The sequence below is a fragment of the Melanostigma gelatinosum genome (genome assembly GCF_949748355.1).
Source record: "Melanostigma gelatinosum genome assembly, chromosome: 5".
NCBI classification, from domain to species: Eukaryota; Metazoa; Chordata; class Actinopteri; order Perciformes; family Zoarcidae; genus Melanostigma; species Melanostigma gelatinosum.
This window is the reverse complement of record NC_136638.1, coordinates 8,087,273-8,109,586: the sequence shown is the minus strand read 5'-3', so window position 1 is coordinate 8,109,586 and position 22,314 is coordinate 8,087,273. Positions and strand designations below refer to the sequence as shown.

The following is a 22,314-nucleotide window of genomic DNA, read 5'->3' as shown; positions in this document are numbered from 1 at the left end:
GATGGTACACCCTTGCATCCCAGTGTAAATGATTCCCGTAGAACCATTACCTGTATCATAACCACAGTTTACCCTTCTGCATTGGCCGGGAATCGGACCCGAATCTCCACGTGGCAGGCGAGAATTCTACCATTGAACCACCAATGCTGATGCAACACCAACCAGAGAAGGCAATAACTGAAATTCCCGACCACCAGAAGCATCTGTTTGATAGCTTTGCGTGGCCGGCATGTCAATAATACAACCAATGTTTTCAAATGTCGAGAATCCAGCACTGACGTGAAACCATGAGCGTTTTCGATGGTACACCCTTGCATCCCAGTGTAAATGATTCCCGTAGAACCATTACCTGTATCGTAACCACTTTAAAACCCTGCTGCATTGGCCGGGAATCAGACCCGGATCTCCCACGTGGCAGGCGACAATTCTACCATTGAACCACCAATGCTGATGCAACACCAACCGAAGAAGGCGAGAACTGAAATTCCCGACCACCAGAAACATCTGTTTGATAGCTATGCGTGGCCGGCATGTCAAGAATCCAACCAATGTTTTCAAATGTCGAGAATCCAGCACTGACCTGAAACCATGAGCGTTTTCGATGGTACACCCTTGCATCACAGTGTAAATGATTCCCGTAGAACCATTATCTGTATCGTAACCACTTTAAAACCCTGTGCATTGGCCGGGAATCGGACCCGGATCTCCCACGTGGCAGGCGAGAATTCTACCATTGAACCACCAATGCTGATGCAACACCAACCAGAGAAGGCAAGAACTGAAATTCCCGACCACCAGAAATATCTGTTTGATAGCTTTGCGTGGCCGGCATGTCAAGAATCCAACCAATGTTTTCAAATGTCGAGAATCCAGCACTGACCTGAAACCATTCGCGTTTTCGCTGGTACACCCTTGCATCCCAGTGTAAATGATTCCCGTAGAACCCTGACATGCATCGTAACAACAGTAAAACACGCTGCATTGGCCGGGAATCGGAACCGGATCTCCCACATGGCAGGCGAGAATTCTACCATTGAACCACCAATGCTGATGTAACACCAACCAGAGAAGGCGAGAACTGACATTCTCGACCACCAGAACTATTAGTTTGATCGCTTTGCATGGCCGGCATGTCAAGAATACCACCAATGTTTTCAGATGTCGAGAATCCAGCACTGACCTGAAACCATTTGCGTTTTCGCTGGTACACCCTTGCATCCCAGTGGAAATGATTCCCGTAGAACCCTGACATGCATCGTAACAACAGTAAAACACCGCTGCATTGGCCGGGAATCGGACCCGGATCTCCCACATGGCAAGCGAGAATTCTACCATTGAACCACCAATGCTGATGTAACACCAACCGGAGAAGGCGAGAACTGAAATTCCCGACCACCAGAAACATCTGTTTGATAGCTTTGCGTGGCCGGCATGTCAAGAATACAACCAATGTTTTCAAATGTCGGGAATCCAGCACTGACCTGAAACCATTGGCGTTTTCCCTGGTACACCATTGCATCCCAGTGTAAATGATTCCCGTAGAACCATTACCTGTATCATAACCACAGTTAACCCTTCTGCATTGGCCGGGAATCGGACCCGATCTCCCACGTGGCAGGCAAGAATTCTACCATTGAACCACCAATGCTGATGCAACACCAACCAGAGAAGGCAAGAACTGAAATTTCCGACCACCAGAAACATGTTTGATAGCTTTGCGTGGCCGGCATGTCAAGAATACAACCAATGTTTTCAAATGTCGAGAATCCAGCACTGACCTGAAACCATGAGCGTTTTCGATGGTACACCCTTGCATCCCAGTGTAAATGATTCCCGTAGAACCATTACCTGTATCGTAACCACTTTAAAACCCTGCTGCATTGGCCGGGAATCGGACCCGGATCTCCCACGTGGCAGGCGAGAATTCTACCATTGAACCACCAATGCTGATGCAACACCAACCACAGAAGGCAAGAACTGAAATTCCCGACCACCAGAAACATCTGTTTGATAGCTTTGCGTGGCCGGCATGTCAAGAATACAACCAATGTTTTCAAATGTCGAGAATCCAGCACTGACCTGAAACCATTTGCGTTTTCGCTGGTACACCCTTGCATCCCAGTGGAAATGATTCCCGTTGAACCCTGACATGCATCGTAACAACAGTAAAACACCGCTGCATTGGCCGGGAATCGGACCCGGATCTCCCACATGGCAAGCGAGAATTCTACCATTGAACCACCAATGCTGATGTAACACCAACCGGAGAAGGCGAGAACTGAAATTCCCGACCACCAGAAACATCTGTTTGATAGCTTTGCGTGGCCGGCATGTCAAGAATACAACCAATGTTTTCAAATGTCGAGAATCCAGCACTGACCTGAAACCATGAGCGTTTTCGATGGTACACCCTTGCATCCCAGTGTAAATGATTCCCGTAGAACCATTACCTGTATCGTAACCACTTTAAAACCCTGCTGCATTGGCCGGGAATCGGACCCGGATCTCCCACGTGGCAGGCGAGAATTCTACCATTGAACCACCAATGCTGATGCAACACCAACCAGAGAAGGCAAGAACTGAAATTCCCGACCACCAGAAACATCTGTTTGATAGCTTTGCGTGGCCGGCATGTCAAGAATACAACCAATGTTTTCAAATGTCGAGAATCCAGCACTGACCTGAAACCATGAGCGTTTTCGATGGTACACCCTTGCATCCCAGTGTAAATGATTCCCGTAGAACCATTACCTGTATCGTAACCACTTTAAAACCCTGCTGCATTGGCCGGGAATCGGACCCGGATCTCCCACGTGGCAGGCGAGAATTCTACCATTGAACCACCAATGCTGATGCAACACCAACCACAGAAGGCAAGAACTGAAATTCCCGACCACCAGAAACATCTGTTTGATAGCTTTGCGTGGCCGGCATGTCAAGAATACAACCAATGTTTTCAAATGTCGAGAATCCAGCACTGACCTGAAACCATGAGCGTTTTCGATGGTACACCCTTGCATCCCAGTGTAAATGATTCCCGTAGAACCATTATCTGTATCGTAACCACTTTAAAACCCTGCTGCATTGGCCGGGAATCGGACCCGGATCTCCCACGTGACAGGCGAGAATTCTACCATTGAACCACCAATGCTGATGCAACACCAACCAGAGAAGGCAAGAACTGAAATTCCCGACCACCAGAAATATCTGTTTGATAGCTTTGCGTGGCTGGCATGTCAAGAATCCAACCAATGTTTTCAAATGTCGAGAATCCAGCACTGACCTGAAACCATGAGCGTTTTCGATGGTACACCCTTGCATCCCAGTGTAAATGATTCCCGTAGAACCATTACCTGTATCGTAACCACTTTAAAACCCTGCTGCATTGGCCGGGAATCGGACCCGGATCTCCCACGTGGCAGGCGAGAATTCTACCATTGAACCACCAATGCTGATGTAACACCAACCGGAGAAGGCGAGAACTGAAATTCCCGACCACCAGAAACATCTGTTTGATAGCTTTGCGTGGCCGGCATGTCAAGAATCCAACCAATGTTTTCAAATGTCGAGAATCCAGCACTGACCTGAAACCATGAGCGTTTTCGATGGTACATCCTTGCATCCCAGTGTAAATGATTCCCGTAGAACCATTACCTGTATCATAACCACAGTTTACCCTTCTGCATTGGCCGGGAATCGGACCCGGATCTCCACGTGGCAGGCGAGAATTCTACCATTGAACCACCAATGCTGATGCAACACCAACCAGAGAAGGCAAGAACTGAAATTCCCGACCACCAGAAACATCTGTTTGATAGCTTTGCGTGGCCGGCATGTCAAGAATACAACCAATGTTTTCAAATGTTGGGAATCCAGCACTGACCTGAAACCATTGGCGTTTTCCCTGGTACACCATTGCATCCCAGTGTAAATGATTCCCGTAGAACCATTACCTGTATCATAACCACAGTTAACCCTTCTGCATTGGCCGGGAATCGGACCCGATCTCCCACGTGGCAGGCAAGAATTCTACCATTGAACCACCAATGCTGATGCAACACCAACCGAAGAAGGCGAGAACTGAAATTCCCGACCACCAGAAACATCTGTTTGATAGCTTTGCTTGGCGGCATGTCAAGAATCCAACCAATGTTTTCAAATGTCGAGAATCCAGCACTGACCTGAAACCATGAGCGTTTTCGATGGTACACCCTTGCATCCCAGTGTAAATGATTCCCGTAGAACCCATATCTGTATCGTAACCACTTTAAAACCCTGCTGCATTGGCCGGGAATCGGACCCGGATCTCCCACGTGGCAGGCGAGAATTCTACCATTGAACCACCAATGCTGATGCAACACCAACCAGAGAAGGCAAGAACTGAAATTCCCGACCACCAGAAACATCTGTTTGATAGCTTTGCGTGGCCGGCATGTCAAGAATCCAACCAATGTTTTCAAATGTCGAGAATCCAGCACTGACCTGAAACCATTCGCGTTTTCGCTGGTACACCCTTGCATCCCAGTGTAAATGATTCCCGTAGAACCCTGACATGCATCGTAACAACAGTAAAACACCCCTGCATTGGCCGGGAATCGGACCCGGATCTCCCACGTGGCAGGCGAGAATTCTACCATTGAACCACCAATGCTGATGCAACACCAACCAGAGAAGGCAAGAACTGAAATTCCCGACCACCAGAAACATCTGTTTGATAGCTTTGCGTGGCGGCATGTCAAGAACACAACCAATGTTTTCAAATGTCGCGAATCCAGCACTTACCTGAAACCATGAGCATTTTCGATGGTACACCCTTGCATCCCAGTGTAAATGATTCCCGTAGAACCCTGACATGCATCGTAACAACAGTAAAACACCGCTGCATTGGCCGGGAATCGGACCAGAATCTCCCACGTGGCAGGCGAGAATTCTACCATTGAACCACCAATGCTGATGCAACAACAACCGGAGAAGGCGAGAACTGAAATTCCCGACCACCAGAAACATCTGTTTGATAGCTTTGCGTGGCCGGCATGTCAAGAATCCAACCAATGTTTTCAAATGTCGAGAATCCAGCACTGACCTGAAACCATTCGCGTTTTCGCTGGTACACCCTTGCATCCCAGTGTAAATGATTCCCGTAGAACCCTGACATGCATCGTAACAACAGTAAAACACCGCTGCATTGGCCGGGAATCGGACCCGGATCTCCCACGTGGCAGGCGAGAATTCTACCATTGAACCACCAATGCTGATGTAACACCAACCAGAGAAGGCGAGAACTGACATTCTCGACCACCAGAACTATTAGTTTGATCGCTTTGCATGGCCGGCATGTCAAGAATACCACCAATGTTTTCAGATGTCGAGAATCCAGCACTGACCTGAAACCATTTGCGTTTTCGCTGGTACACCCTTGCATCCCAGTGTAAATGATTCCTGTAGAACCCTGACATGCATCGTAACAACAGTAAAACACCGCTGCATTGGCCGGGAATCGGACCCGATCTCCCACGTGGCAGGCAAGAATTCTACCATTGAACCACCAACGCTGATGCAACACCAACCAGAGAAGGCAAGAACTGAAATTCCCGACCACCAGAAACATCTGTTTGATAGCTTTGCGTGGCCGGCATGTCAAGAATACAACCAATGTTTTCAAATGTCGAGAATCCAGCACTGACCTGAAACCATGAGCGTTTTCGATGGTACACCCTTGCATCCCAGTGTAAATGATTCCCGTAGCACCATTACCTGTATCGTAACCACTTTAAAACCCTGCTGCATTGGCCGGGAATCGGACCCGGATCTCCCACGTGGCAGGCGAGAATTCTACCATTGAACCACCAATGCTGATGCAACACCAACCACAGAAGGCAAGAACTGAAATTCCCGACCACCAGAAACATCTGTTTGATAGCTTTGCGTGGCCGGCATGTCAAGAATACAACCAATGTTTTCAAATGTCGAGAATCCAGCACTGACCTGAAACCATGAGCGTTTTCGATGGTACACCCTTGCATCCCAGTGTAAATGATTCCCGTAGAACCATTACCTGTATCGTAACCACTTTAAAACCCTGCTTCATTGGCCGGGAATCGGACCCGGATCTCCCACGTGGCAGGCGAGAATTCTACCATTGAACCACCAATGCTGATGCAACACCAACCGAAGAAGGCGAGAACTGAAATTCCCGACCACCAGAAACATCTGTTTGATAGCTTTGCGTGGCCGGCATGTCAAGAATACAACCAATGTTTTCAAATGTCGGCAATCCAGCACTGACCTGAAACCATTGGCGTTTTCCCTGGTACACCATTGCATCCCAGTGTAAATGATTCCCGTAGAACCATTACCTGTATCATAACCACAGTTAACCCTTCTGCATTGGCCGGGAATCGGACCCGATCTCCCACGTGGCAGGCAAGAATTCTACCATTGAACCACCAATGCTGATGCAACACCAACCAGAGAAGGCAAGAACTGAAATTCCCGACCACCAGAAACATCTGTTTGATAGCTTTGCGTGGCCGGCATGTCAAGAATACAACCAATGTTTTCAAATGTCGAGAATCCAGCACTGACCTGAAACCAGGAGCGTTTTCGATGGTACACCCTTGCATACCAGTGTAAATGATTCCCGTAGAACCATTACCTGTATCGTAACCACTTTAAAACCCTGCTGCATTGGCCGGGAATCGGACCCGGATCTCCCACGTGGCAGGCGAGAATTCTACCATTGAACCACCAATGCTGATGCAACACCAACCACAGCAGGCAAGAACTGAAATTCCCGACCACCAGAAACATCTGTTTGATAGCTTTGCGTGGCCGGCATGTCAAGAATACAACCAATGTTTTCAAATGTCGAGAATCCAGCACTGACCTGAAACCATGAGCGTTTTCGATGGTACACCCTTGCATCCCAGTGTAAATGATTCCCGTAGAACCATTACCTGTATCGTAACCACTTTAAAACCCTGCTGCATTGGCCGGGAATCGGACCCGGATCTCCCACGTGGCAGGCGAGAATTCTACCATTGAACCACCAATGCTGATGCAACACCAACCGAAGAAGGCGAGAACTGAAATTTCCGACCACCAGAAACATCAGTTTGATAGCTATGCGTGGCCGGCATGTCAAGAATCCAACCAATGTTTTCAAATGTCGAGAATCCAGCACTGACCTGAAACCATTCGCGTTTTCGATGGTACACCCTTGCATCCCAGTGTAAATGATTCCCGTAGAACCCTGACATGCATCGTAACAACAGTAAAACACCGCTGCATTGGCCGGGAATCGGACCCGGATCTCCCACATGGCAGGCGAGAATTCTACCATTGAACCACCAATGCTGATGTAACACCAACCGGAGAAGGCGAGAACTGAAATTCCCGACCACCAGAAACATCTGTTTGATTGCTGTGCGTGGCCGGCATGTCAAGAATACAACCAACGTTTTCAAATGTCGGGAATCCAGCACTGACCTGAAACCATTGGTGTTTTCCCTGGCACACCATTGCATCCCAGTGTAAATGATTACCGTAGAACCATTACCTGTATCGTAACCACTTTAAAACCCTGCTGCATTGGCCGGGAATCGGACCCGGATCTCCCACGTGGCAGGCGAGAATTCTACCATTGAACCACCAATGCTGATGCAACACCAACTGGAGAAGGCGAGAACTGAAATTCCCGACCACCAGAAACATCTGTTTGATAGCTTTACGTGGCCGGCATGTCAAGAATACAACCAATGTTTTCAAATGTCGAGAATCCAGCACTGACCTGAAACCATGAGCGTTTTCGATGGTACACCCTTGCATCCCAGTGTAAATGATTCCCGTAGAACCATTACCTGTATCATAACCACAGTTTACCCTTCTGCATTGGCCGGGAATCGGACCCGGATCTCCACGTGGCAGGCGAGAATTCTACCATTGAACCACCAATGCTGATGCAACACCAACCAGAGAAGGCAAGAACTGAAATTCCCGACCACCAGAAACATCTGTTTGATAGCTTTGCGTGGCGGCATGTCAAGAATCCAACCAATGTTTTCAAATGTTGGGAATCCAGCACTGACCTGAAACCATTGGCGTTTTCGATGGTACACCCTTGCATCCCAGTGTAAATGATTCCCGTAGAACCATTATCTGTATCGTAACCACTTTAAAACCCTGCTGCATTGGCCGGGAATCGGACCCGGATCTCCCACGTGGCAGGCGAGAATTCTACCATTGAACCACCAATGCTGATGCAACACCAACCAGAGAAGGCAAGAACTGAAATTCCCGACCACCAGAAACATCTGTTTGATAGCTTTGCGTGGCCGGCATGTCAAGAATCCAACCAATGTTTTCAAATGTCGAGAATCCAGCACTGACCTGAAACCATTCGCGTTTTCGCTGGTACACCCTTGCATCCCAGTGTAAATGATTCCCGTAGAACCCTGACATGCATCGTAACAACAGTAAAACACCCCTGCATTGGCCGGGAATCGGACCCGGATCTCCCACGTGGCAGGCGAGAATTCTACCATTGAACCACCAATGCTGATGCAACACCAACCAGAGAAGGCAAGAACTGAAATTCCCGACCACCAGAAACATCTGTTTGATAGCTTTGCGTGGCGGCATGTCAAGAACACAACCAATGTTTTCAAATGTCGAGAATCCAGCACTTACCTGAAACCATGAGCATTTTCGATGGTACACCCTTGCATCCCAGTGTAAATGATTCCCGTAGAACCCTGACATGCATCGTAACAACAGTAAAACACCGCTGCATTGGCCGGGAATCGGACCCGGATCTCCCACATGGCAAGCGAGAATTCTACCATTGAACCACCAATGCTGATGTAACACCAACCGGAGAAGGCGAGAACTGAAATTCTCGACCACCAGAAACATCTGTTTGATAGCTTTGCGTGGCCGGCATGTCAAGAATACAACCAATGTTTTCAAATGTCGGCAATCCAGCACTGACCTGAAACCATTGGCGTTTTCCCTGGTACACCATTGCATCCCAGTGTAAATGATTCCCGTAGAACCATTACCTGTATCATAACCACAGTTAACCCTTCTGCATTGGCCGGGAATCGGACCCGATCTCCCACGTGGCAGGCAAGAATTCTACCATTGAACCACCAACGCTGATGCAACACCAACCAGAGAAGGCAAGAACTGAAATTCCCGACCACCAGAAACATCTGTTTGATAGCTTTGCGTGGCCGGCATGTCAAGAATACAACCAATGTTTTCAAATGTCGAGAATCCAGCACTGACCTGAAACCATGAGCGTTTTCGATGGTACACCCTTGCATCCCAGTGTAAATGATTCCCGTAGAACCATTACCTGTATGGTAACCACTTTAAAACCCTGCTGCATTGGCCGGGAATCGGACCCGGATCTCCCACGTGGCAGGCCAGAATTCTACCATTGAACCACCAATGCTGATGTAACACCAACCGGGGAAGGCGAGAACTGAAATTCCCGACCACCAGAAACATCTGTTTGATAGCTTTGCGTGGCCGGCATGTCAAGAATCCAACCAATGTTTTCAAATGTCGAGAATCCAGCACTGACCTGAAACCATTCGCGTTTTCGATGGTACATCCTTGCATCCCAGTGTAAATGATTCCCGTAGAACCCTGACATGCATCGTAACAACAGTAAAACACCCCTGCATTGGCCGGGAATCGGACCCGGATCTCCCACGTGGCAGGCGAGAATTCTACCATTGAACCACCAATGCTGATGCAACACCAACCAGAGAAGGCAAGAACTGAAATTCCCGACCACCAGAAACATCTGTTTGATAGCTTTGCGTGGCGGCATGTCAAGAACACAACCAATGTTTTCAAATGTCGAGAATCCAGCACTTACCTGAAACCATGAGCATTTTCGATGGTACACCCTTGCATCCCAGTGTAAATGATTCCCGTAGAACCCTGACATGCATCGTAACAACAGTAAAACACCGCTGCATTGGCCGGGAATCGGACCCGGATCTCCCACGTGGCAGGCGAGAATTCTACCATTGAACCACCAATGCTGATGCAACAACAACCGGAGAAGGCGAGAACTGAAATTCACGACCACCAGAAACATCTGTTTGATAGCTTTGCGTGGCCGGCATGTCAAGAATCCAACCAATGTTTTCAAATGTCGAGAATCCAGCACTGACCTGAAACCATTCGCGTTTTCGCTGGTACACCCTTGCATCCCAGTGTAAATGATTCCCGTAGAACCCTGACATGCATCGTAACAACAGTAAAACACCGCTGCATTGGCCGGGAATCGGACCCGGATCTCCCACGTGGCAGGCGAGAATTCTACCATTGAACCACCAATGCTGATGTAACACCAACCAGAGAAGGCGAGAACTGACATTCTCGACCACCAGAACTATTAGTTTGATCGCTTTGCATGGCCGGCATGTCAAGAATACCACCAATGTTTTCAGATGTCGAGAATCCAGCACTGACCTGAAACCATTTGCGTTTTCGCTGGTACACCCTTGCATCCCAGTGTAAATGATTCCCGTAGAACCCTGACATGCATCGTAACAACAGTAAAACACCGCTGCATTGGCCGGGAATCGGACCCGGATCTCCCACATGGCAAGCGAGAATTCTACCATTGAACCACCAATGCTGATGTAACACCAACCGGAGAAGGCGAGAACTGAAATTCTCGACCACCAGAAACATCTGTTTGATAGCTTTGCGTGGCGGCATGTCAAGAATACAACCAATGTTTTCAAATGTCGGCAATCCAGCACTGACCTGAAACCATTGGCGTTTTCCCTGGTACACCATTGCATCCCAGTGTAAATGATTCCCGTAGAACCATTACCTGTATCATAACCACAGTTAACCCTTCTGCATTGGCCGGGAATCGGACCCGATCTCCCACGTGGCAGGCAAGAATTCTACCATTGAACCACCAACGCTGATGCAACACCAACCAGAGAAGGCAAGAACTGAAATTCCCGACCACCAGAAACATCTGTTTGATAGCTTTGCATGGCCGGCATGTCAAGAATACAACCAATGTTTTCAAATGTCGAGAATCCAGCACTGACCTGAAACCATGAGCGTTTTCGATGGTACACCCTTGCATCCCAGTGTAAATGATTCCCGTAGAACCATTACCTGTATCGTAACCACTTTAAAACCCTGCTGCATTGGCCGGGAATCGGACCCGGATCTCCCACGTGGCAGGCGAGAATTCTACCATTGAACCACCAATGCTGATGCAACACCAACCACAGAAGGCAAGAACTGAAATTCCCGACCACCAGAAACATCTGTTTGATAGCTTTGCGTGGCCGGCATGTCAAGAATACAACCAATGTTTTCAAATGTCGAGAATCCAGCACTGACCTGAAACCATGAGCGTTTTCGATGGTACACCCTTGCATCCCAGTGTAAATGATTCCCGTAGAACCATTACCTGTATCGTAACCACTTTAAAACCCTGCTGCATTGGCCGGGAATCGGACCCGGATCTCCCACGTGGCAGGCGAGAATTCTACCATTGAACCACCAATGCTGATGCAACACCAACCGAAGAAGGCGAGAACTGAAATTCCCGACCACCAGAAACATCTGTTTGATAGCTTTGCGTGGCCGGCATGTCAAGAATACAACCAATGTTTTCAAATGTCGGCAATCCAGCACTGACCTGAAACCATTGGCGTTTTCCCTGGTACACCATTGCATCCCAGTGTAAATGATTCCCGTAGAACCATTACCTGTATCATAACCACAGTTAACCCTTCTGCATTGGCCAGGAATCGGACCCGATCTCCCACGTGGCAGGCAAGAATTCTACCATTGAACCACCAATGCTGATGCAACACCAACCAGAGAAGGCAAGAACTGAAATTCCCGACCACCAGAAACATCTGTTTGATAGCTTTGCGTGGCCGGCATGTCAAGAATACAACCAATGTTTTCAAATGTCGAGAATCCAGCACTGACCTGAAACCATGAGCGTTTTCGATGGTACACCCTTGCATACCAGTGTAAATGATTCCCGTAGAACCATTACCTGTATCGTAACCACTTTAAAACCCTGCTGCATTGGCCGGGAATCGGACCCGGATCTTCCGCGCGGCACCCGGGGATTCTTTAGCTAAAACTCCCTAAACCGTTTCCCATTCATTTTCAATGGTAGTCCTAAACCAGTACGGATGTAATATATCTTTGGCCACCAGCACCAGCAGCGCTGTGGTGCCGTTTTGCGAGAGAAAGATTTTCTCCGGTGTTTGTCAGTCAGTCGGAGCCTGGAAAGAGCATCGACAGCCCGCATTTTCCGGATCTATTCGCTGGGTGGACACTACGTTGAACGGTAAGTCATTAAGATGAATAACAATGAATTAAAATGTCATGACAATTAGTCTGGGCTGTCTGACATTCACTTGAAAGCTTCAAAGATAAAGTTAGTTGTGTTTTTTTTGTGTTATATTGTGTCGAAGTCGGACTTCTGACTGTATGAGTTCGTTACCTTACAACGTAACGTAATCTGGAGCCGTTAACGGTTCATACCGGTTAATTCATGTCCGACTTTGATGCGTTTTTGTGACCAAAAGTATCACAAGTTAACACGAACGTGCATTCAAATAAAATGAGTTCGCGTTTACTATGCATGTCAGTGAACACAGAGGCTGAGCAGCGGCCGGTTGAGGTTATGGTGAACGTAAGATATACTCTGTTACTTTACGGACACGGAACAAAAGAACAACAAGCTGTGACCGGACCCGGTGGTTCATGTGAATCACGTTAACGTTAAATAAACATGCACGTCTCCGTTGTATCACGTCACGTATCGTCATTAATGCATGTAGTTCATAGTTATGTACATTAACTGCTCCACGTGTGTTTGACAGCATTAGTTACTAACGTTAGTTACTTGGCAGATTCAGGATATCAGACAAAATATACTCAACTAATAAATGATGTGTTATTACAGATTAAACTACCAGCAGTATATAAAGTCATTAAAGTGATGAACACATGCTTTTTTGTACTTTTACTGAAGTCAGACTTTGAGTAAGTAAGATTTGAATGCAGGACTTTCACTTAAAGAGTATTTACACCATGTGGTGGTATTAATACATATTTTTTTACTGAAGTACAAGATGTGTAGACTTTCTCCATCACTGTTAAAATAATGTTTATGTACAAGAAGTGCAAGAAGATATTAATTTAATGAAGTTCTAATTCTCGTCTGTTTGCATCTCAGTGATGGATGAAGATGAAGAGCTGGAGAGAGGGATGCTGAGTATCTCCTTCAAAGCCACACGTGCAGAGCTGAGAGTAAACATTTGATGTCTTTCATTTCTACCACCTGAAGATTTAAAATCAGTTACAGTTCAGCCGGTTTGCTGAACGGTTAATCGTGTGTTCTATTCAGTGTATATGATATGTTTTTTGTTTGTTTACCAGCTGTTTCTGCATCATCAAACAGCCAGACAACAACAGGCTCCGGGAACAGAAAGAGGTTTTTCACCAAAAACGTTCTGCCGTCAACAGACAAGCATGGGACCATGACTTCTTATCCCACATGAAGCATTGAACCGTTCTGTCTCATGTTTAGGTGTTCTGCTTGTTGTCCTCGTGACTATGAATTGATACCAGTCATGATGAGGGTACGTATCACTCTTTGTTTTCTTATATGGATAAAAGGAAACAATATGTATGTATGAAACTGCTGTGTTACTAACACCTGAATGCATGTGTTTGAAGTGTGCCATGTTGCTTCACCTGCCTAGGTTACATCACAATGACACACACTGAATATTAACCCATTGAAAGACAAACACACGTGTATGAATGAAGTATATTCTTTATATATTAATGTGAGAAACAGTCTGTCATTGGATACGGCTGAGAAAGGTGAAGTAACGATACTAACAGTTGTGTTTGTATATTGTCAAAATATAAATTACTGACAAGGTGTTTTCCATTGTAGAACCATCTGCTACACTGGCTGCACCAACTCATCTGAAGGGTTCACAAGTAGATGGTAAATACATCCAACATTTAAACACATCTGTCATATTCACTGTGCTCATATCTGTTATAAACCGTTGATTGTGTTTTGTGATCCTTCTCTCCTTGCAGCTGTAACTGTAAGGAGACCAGTGCCTGTTCCTCAGGAGCTCACGTGTCTGCTGCCAGAAGGAGCGGGTCGTCCAGCAACAGAGGCGACTGTCACAGTCCCTGGTGTGTGTTATTTGACCTGTATTTGCATCTTAAAAATATACTACATGTAGTGTTCATCAAAACTGTTGTTAATTCTATACAGTTGCTGCTGCACTGTATTCAGACAATAGGTAGGCAGCACTCCAGTGTCCAGCTTGCTGAGTTTCACAGACTACAGTGTAGATGTCATGTTACATCCTTGCTTCATCTTACTGTCAATAATAATGACAACATGTTTAATATTCTCTGTAGTGTCAGAGGCCCCCCTGATTTCTCCTGAGACGCTCAACTGTCACCAGCACAGAGAGATAAAAGTTAGTGTGAGAATGTTTTTCATGTCAAAAGATTAAATCAAGACGCAACCAGAATCGTACTCATTTGCTCCGTTTATTCTTGTCTGACTAGGTGAGCCATCACCCAGGCCGTTAGCTGTCCCCACCCGTCCTCCTCCACAGCTCCCTGGCTACGAGCATGAAGTCACCCAGTGGACCTGTTCACAGCAGCAGAGGATCTGGATGAAGACAGAGCTGGAATCCACGGGTCTCTGGCCAGGCTCCTTTCCTGTGCGCAACCTCATGAAGATGGTGTCATTGTGGCGTCTCCCTCCCCAGCCAGAATGAATCCACAGCATCTCTGATCTTCCTCCTCCAACGTTCTTTCAGCTGGAACTGGATGCTACAAGGAAAAGGGTGGAGGGCAGAAGACAGCCGAAGAGGAAGAGGACTGAATCCCAGCCCACAGGTCGCAAGTGTCGATTCTGTCAGATGGATCTGAAGCAGGATCCAAACAGTCCTCACATTCACACGGGGTTCCCTGGACTAACAGGGAAGTACATTTACTGCCCTGGTAAAGTCTTTTCCTTTTACAAAGACCAGGGCATGAGAAGCAGACAACCTGCTTTTTATGAGACAGAAAAAAAGAGATGGGAGGTTGAAAAGGGAAAGTAAGAGAAAAGGGGAGTGTTTTGTCATTATTATATTTGTTTAACATATTTGTGTTGTGTATTTGTGACCTTGCATTATTGGCTCTGTGTTCAATATTCACTGTCCCTGTTGTGTTTAATAAATATATTTCATTCACTAATGTTCACATGTCTCATTAATACGTCAATCATTATAGTCAACAGTAAAAACTACAATATAATAGGTTTATAGCCAAAAATAAGTCAAGTACTTGATAATCTATCTGCCACTACAATCTAGTGATAATCAGTAAAAGGTAAAGCTGGATAAACATTTCTTGATTTATGAATAGCTCTTTGTCATTGATGAGTGGCTTTGCCCCAGTTAGACTCGAACCTGCGTCCAGGAGCTGAAACCAGCGATATGAAATGCTGCAATTTCATTGGCTGTCAGCGTATGCCAACTATACACGGCTTGCCCCCGCGCGGCACCCGGGGATTCTTTAGCTAAAACTCCCTAAACCGTTTCCCATTCATTTTCAATGGTAGTCCTAAACCAGTACGGATGTAATATATCTTTGGCCACCAGCACCAGCAGCGCTGTGGTGCCGTTTTGCGAGAGAAAGATTTTCTCCGGTGTTTGTCAGTCAGTCGGAGCCTGGAAAGAGCATCGACAGCCCGCATTTTCCGGATCTATTCGCTGGGTGGACACTACGTTGAACGGTAAGTCATTAAGATGAATAACAATGAATTAAAATGTCATGACAATTAGTCTGGGCTGTCTGACATTCACTTGAAAGCTTCAAAGATAAAGTTAGTTGTGTTTTTTTTGTGTTATATTGTGTCGAAGTCGGACTTCTGTATGAGTTCGTTACCTTACAACGTAACGTAATCTGGAGCCGTTCACGGTTCATATCGGTTAATTCATGTCCGACTTTGATGCGTTTTGTGACCAAAAGTATCACAAGTTAACACGAACGTGCATTCAAATAAAATGAGTTCGCGTTTACGACGCATGTCAGTGAACACAGAGGTTCATGTCCGACTTTGATGCGTTTTTGTGACCAAAAGTATCACAAGTTAACACGAACGTGCATTCAAATAAAATGAGTTCGCGTTTACGACGCATGTCAGTGAACATAGAGGCTGAGCAGCGGCCGGTTGAGGTTGTGGTGAACGTAAGATATACTCTGTTACTTTACGGACACGGAACAAAAGAACAACAAGCTGTGACCGGACCCGGTGGTTCATGTGAATCACGTTAACGTTAAATAAACACGCACGTCTCCGTTGTATCACGTCACGTATCGTCATTAATGCATGTAGTTCATAGTTATGTACATTAACTGCTCCACGTGTGTTTGACAGCATTAGTTATTAACGTTAGTTACTTGGCAGATTCAGGATATCAGACAAAATATACTCAACTAATAAATGATGTGTTATTACAGATTAAACTACCAGCAGTATATAAAGTCATTAAAGTGATGAACACATGCTTTTTTGTACTTTTACTGAAGTCAGACTTTGAGTAAGTAAGATTTGAATGCAGGACTTTCACTTAAAGAGTATTTACACCATGTGGTGGTATTAATACATATTTTTTTACTGAAGTACAAGATGTGTAGACTTTCTCCATCACTGTTAAAATAATGTTTATGTACAAGAAGTGCAAGAAGATATTCATTTAATGACGTTCTAATTCTCGTCTGTTTGCATCTCAGTGATGGATGAAGATGAAGAGCTGGAGAGAGGGATGCTGAGTATCTCCTTCAAAGCCACATGTGCAGAGCTGTGAGTAAACATTTGATGTCTTTCATTTCTACCACCTGAAGATTTAAAATCAGTTACAGTTCAGCCGGTTTGCTGACCGGTTAATCGTGTGTTCTATTCAGTGTATATGATATGTTTTTTGTTTGTTTACCAGCTGTTTCTGCATCATCAAACAGCCAGATAACAACAGGCTCCGGGAACAGAAAGAGGTTTTTCACCAAAAACGTTCTGCCATCAACAGACAAGCATGGGACCATGACTTCTTATCCCACATGAAGCATTGAACCGTTCTGTCTCATGTTGTGGTGTTCTGCTTGTTGTCCTCGTGACTATGAATTGATACCAGTCATGATGAGGGTACGTAGCACTCTTTGTTTCCTTATATGGATAAAAAGAAACAATATGTATGTCTGAAACTGCTGTGTTACTAACACCTGAATGCATGTGTTTGAAGTGTGCCATGTTGCTTCACCTGCCTAGGTTACATCACAATGACTGGCCACTGAATATTAACCCATTGAAAGACAAACACACGTGTATGAATGAAGTATATTCTTTATATATTAATGTGAGAAACAGTCTGTCATTGGATACGGCTGAGAAAGGTGAAGTAACGATACTAACAGTTGTGTTTCTTTGTCAAAATATAAATTACTGACAAGGTGTTTTCCATTGTAGAACCATCTGCTACACTGGCTGCACCAACTCATCTGAAGGGTTCACAAGTAGATGGTAAATACATCCAACATGTAAACACATCTGTCATATTCACTGTGCTCATATCTGTTATAAACCGTTGATTGTGTTTTGTGATCCTTCTCTCCTTGCAGCTGTAACTGTAAGGAGACCAGTGCCTGTTCCCCAGGAGCTCACGTGTCTGCTGCCAGAAGGAGCGGGTCGTCCAGCAACAGAGGCGACTGTCACAGTCCCTGGTGTGTGTTATTTGACCTGTATTTGCATCTTAAAAATATACTTCATGTAGTGTTCATCAAAACTGTTGTTAATTCTATACAGTTGCTGCTGCACTGTATTCAGACAATAGGTAGGCAGCACTCCAGTGTCCAGCTTGCTGAGTTTCACAGACTACAGTGTAGCTGTCATGTTACATCCTTGCTTCATCTTACTGTCAATAATAATGACAACATGTTTAATATTCTCTGTAGTGTCAGAGGCCCCCCTGATTTCTCCTGAGACGTCTGCAGAGCCCGCTCAACTGTCACCTGCACAGAGAGATCAAAGTTAGTGTGAGAAGGTTTTTCATGTCAAAAGATTAAATCAAGACGCACCCAAAATCGTACTAATTTGCTCCGTTTATTCTTGTCTGACTAGGTGAGCAATCACCCAGGCCGTTAGCTGTCCCCACCCGTCCTCCTCCACCGCTCCCTGGCTACGAGCATGAAGTCAGCCAGTGGACCTGTTCACAGCAGCAGAGGATCTGGATGAAGACGGAGCTGGAATCCACGGCTCTCTGGCCAGGCTGCTTTCCTGTGCGCAACCTCATGAAGATGGTGTCATTGTGACGTCTCCCTCCCCAGCCAGAATGAATCCACAGCATCTCTGATCTTCCTCCTCCAAAGTTCTTTCAGCTGGAACTGGATGCTACAAGGGAAAGGGTGGAGGACAGAAGACAGCAGAAGAGGAAGAGGACTGAATCCCAGCCCACAGGTCGCAAGTGTCGATTCTGTCAGATGGATCTGAAGCAGGATCCAAATAGTCCTCACATCCACACGGGGTTCCCTGGACTAACAGGGAAGTACATTTACTGCCCTGGTAAAGTCTTTTCCTTTTACAAAGACCAGGGCATGAGAAGCAGACGACCTGCTTTTTATGAGACAGAAAAAAAGAGATGGGAGGTTGAAAAGGGAAAGTAAGAGAAAAGGGGAGTGTTTTGTCATTATTATATTTGTTTAACATATTTGTGTTGTGTATTTGTGACCTTGCATTATTGGCTCTGTGTTCAATATTCACTGTCCCTGTTGTGTTTAATAAATATATTTCAGTCACTAATGTTCACATGTCTCATTAATACGTGAATCATTATAGTCAACAGTAAAAACTGCAATATAATAGGTTTATAGCCAAAAATAAGTCAAGTACTTGATAATCTATCTGCCACTACAATCTAGTGACAATCAGTAAAAGGTAAAGCTGGATAAACATTTCTTGATTCATGAATAGCTCTTTGTCATTGATGAGTGGCTTAGCCCCAGTTAGACTCGAATCTGCGTCCAGGAGCTGAAACCAGCGATATGAAATGCTGCAATTTCATTGGCTGTCAGCGTATGCCAACTATACACGGCTTGCCTCCGCGCGGCACCCGGGGATTCTTTAGCTAAAACTCCCTAAACCGTTTCCCATTCATTTTCAATGGTAGTCCTAAACCAGTACGGATGTAATATATCTTTGGCCACCAGCACCAGCAGCGCTGTGGTGCCGTTTTGCGAGAGAAAGATTTTCTCCGGTGTTTGTCAGTCAGTCGGAGCCTGGAAAGAGCATCGACAGCCCGCATTTTCCGGATCTATTCGCTGGGTGGACACTACGTTGAACGGTAAGTCATTAAGATGAATAACAATGAATTAAAATGTCATGACAATTAGTCTGGGCTGTCTGACATTCACTTGAAAGCTTCAAAGATAAAGTTAGTTGTGTTTTTTTTGTGTTATTGTGTCGAAGGCGGACTTCTGTATGAGTTCGTTACCTTACAACGTAACGTAATCTGGAGCCGTTAACGGTTCATATCGGTTAATTCATGTCCGACTTTGATGCGTTTTTGTGACCAAAAGTATCACAAGTTAACACGAACGTGCATTCAAATAAAATGAGTTGCCGTTTACGACGCATGTCAGTGAACACAGAGGCTGAGCAGCGGCCGGTTGAGGTTGTGGTGAACGTAAGATATACTCTGTTACTTTACGGACACGTAACAAAAGAACAACAAGCTGTGACCGGACCCGGTGGTTCATGTGAATCACGTTAACGTTAAATAAACACGCACGTCTCCGTTGTATCACGTCACGTATCGTCATTAATGCATGTAGTTCATAGTTATGTACATTAACTGCTCCACGTGTGTTTGACAGCATTAGTTATTGACGTTAGTTACTTGGCAGATTCAGGATATCAGACAAAATATACTCAACTAATAAATGTGTTATTACAGATTAAACTACCAGCAGTATATAAAGTCATTAAAGTGATGAACACATGCTTTTTTGTACTTTTACTGAAGTCAGACTTTGAGTAAGTAAGATTTGAATGCAGGACTTTCACTTAAAGAGTATTTACACCTATTTTCTTACTGAAGTACAAGATGTGTAGACTTTCTCCATCACTGTTAAAATAATGTTTATGTACAAGAAGTGCAAGAAGATATTCATTTAATGACGTTCTAATTCTCGTCTGTTTGCATCTCAGTGATGGATGAAGATGAAGAGCTGGAGAGAGGGATGCTGAGTATCTCCTTCAAAGCCACATGTGCAGAGCTGTGAGTAAACATTTGATGTCTTTCATTTCTACCACCTGAAGATTTAAAATCAGTTACAGTTCAGCCGGTTTGCTGACCGGTTAATCGTGTGTTCTATTCAGTGTATATGATATGTTTTTTGTTTGTTTACCAGCTGTTTCTGCATCATCAAACAGCCAGATAACAACAGGCTCCGGGAACAGAAAGAGGTTTTTCACCAAAAACGTTCTGCCATCAACAGACAAGCATGGGACCATGACTTCTTATCCCACGTGAAGCATTGAACCGTTCTGTCTCATGTTTAGGTGTTCTGCTTGTTGTCCTTGTGACTATGAATTGATACCAGTCATGATGAGGGTACGTAGCACTCTTTGTTTCCTTATATGGATAAAAAGAAACAATATGCATGTCTGAAACTGCTGTGTTACTAACACCTGAATGCATGTGTTTGAAGTGTGCCATGTTGCTTCACCTGCCTAGGTTACATCACAATGACTGGCCACTGAATATTAACCCATTGAAAGACAAACACACGTGTATGAATGAAGTATATTCTTTATATATTAATGTGAGAAACAGTCTGTCATTGGATACGGCTGAGAAAGGTGAAGTAACGATACTAACAGTTGTGTTTCTTTGTCAAAATATAAATTACTGACAAGGTGTTTTCCATTGTAGAACCATCTGCTACACTGGCTGCACCAACTCATCTGAAGGGTTCACAAGTAGATGGTAAATACATCCAACATGTAAACACATCTGTCATATTCACTGTGCTCATATCTGTTATAAACCGTTGATTGTGTTTTGTGATCCTTCTCTCCTTGCAGCTGTAACTGTAAGGAGACCAGTGCCTGTTCCTCAGGAGCTCACGTGTCTGCTGCCAGAAGGAGCGGGTCGTCCAGCAACAGAGGCGACTGTCACAGACCCTGGTGTGTGTTATTTGACCTGTATTTGCATCTTAAAAATATACTTCATGTCGTGTTCATCAAAACTGTTGTTAATGCTATACAGTTGCTGCTGCACTGTATTCAGACAATAGGTAGGCAGCACTCCAGTGTCCAGCTTGCTGAGTTTCACAGACTACAGTGTAGCTGTCATGTTACATCCTTGCTTCATCTTACTGTCAATAATAATGACAACATGTTTAATATTCTCGATAGTGTCAGAGGCCCCCCTGATTTCTCCTGAGACGTCTGCAGAGCCCGCTCAACTGTCACCTGCACAGAGAGATCAAAGTTAGTGTGAGAAGGTTTTTCATGTCAAAAGATTAAATCAAGACGCAACCAGAATCGTACTAATTTGCTCCGTTTATTCTTGTCTGACTAGGTGAGCCATCACCCAGGACGTTAGCTGTCCCCACCCGTCCTCCTCCACAGCTCCCTGGCTACGAGCATGAAGTCAGCCAGTGGACCTGTTCACAGCAGCAGAGGATCTGGATGAAGACGGAGCTGGAATCCACGGCTCTCTGGCCAGGCTGCTTTCCTGTGCGCAACCTCATGAAGATGGTGTCATTGTGACGTCTCCCTCCCCAGCCAGAATGAATCCACAGCATCTCTGATCTTCCTCCTCCAAAGTTCTTTCAGCTGGAACTGGATGCTACAAGGAAAAGGGTGGAGGACAGAAGACAGCAGAAGAGGAAGAGGACTGAATCCCAGCCCACAGGTCGCAAGTGTCGATTCTGTCAGATGGATCTGAAGCAGGATCCAAATAGTCCTCACATCCACACGGGGTTCCCTGGACTAACAGGGAAGTACATTTACTGCCCTGGTAAAGTCTTTTCCTTTTACAAAGACCAGGGCATGAGAAGCAGACGACCTGCTTTTTATGAGACAGAAAAAAAGAGATGGGAGGTTGAAAAGGGAAAGTAAGAGAAAAGGGGAGTGTTTTGTCATTATTATATTTGTTTAACATATTTGTGTTGTGTATTTGTGACCTTGCATTATTGGCTCTGTGTTCA

At 45.4% G+C, this 22,314-nt stretch overlaps 2 long non-coding RNA genes across 2 annotated transcripts; both read left to right on the top strand.

The window, feature by feature from the left end:
- Window positions 1–13,265: 13,265 nt before the first annotated feature.
- LOC306777441 lies at window positions 13,266–13,645 on the top strand. The gene is made up of 3 exons (XR_013771989.1): window positions 13,266–13,329; window positions 13,459–13,513; window positions 13,610–13,645. It is a non-coding gene; the product is annotated as an uncharacterized lncRNA (long non-coding RNA).
- Window positions 13,646–14,143: 498 nt separating this feature from the next.
- Window positions 14,144–14,682, top strand: LOC306777999. Its single transcript, XR_013772020.1, has 3 exons — window positions 14,144–14,238; window positions 14,470–14,531; window positions 14,623–14,682. It is a non-coding gene; the product is annotated as an uncharacterized lncRNA (long non-coding RNA).
- Window positions 14,683–22,314: the final 7,632 nt, after the last annotated feature.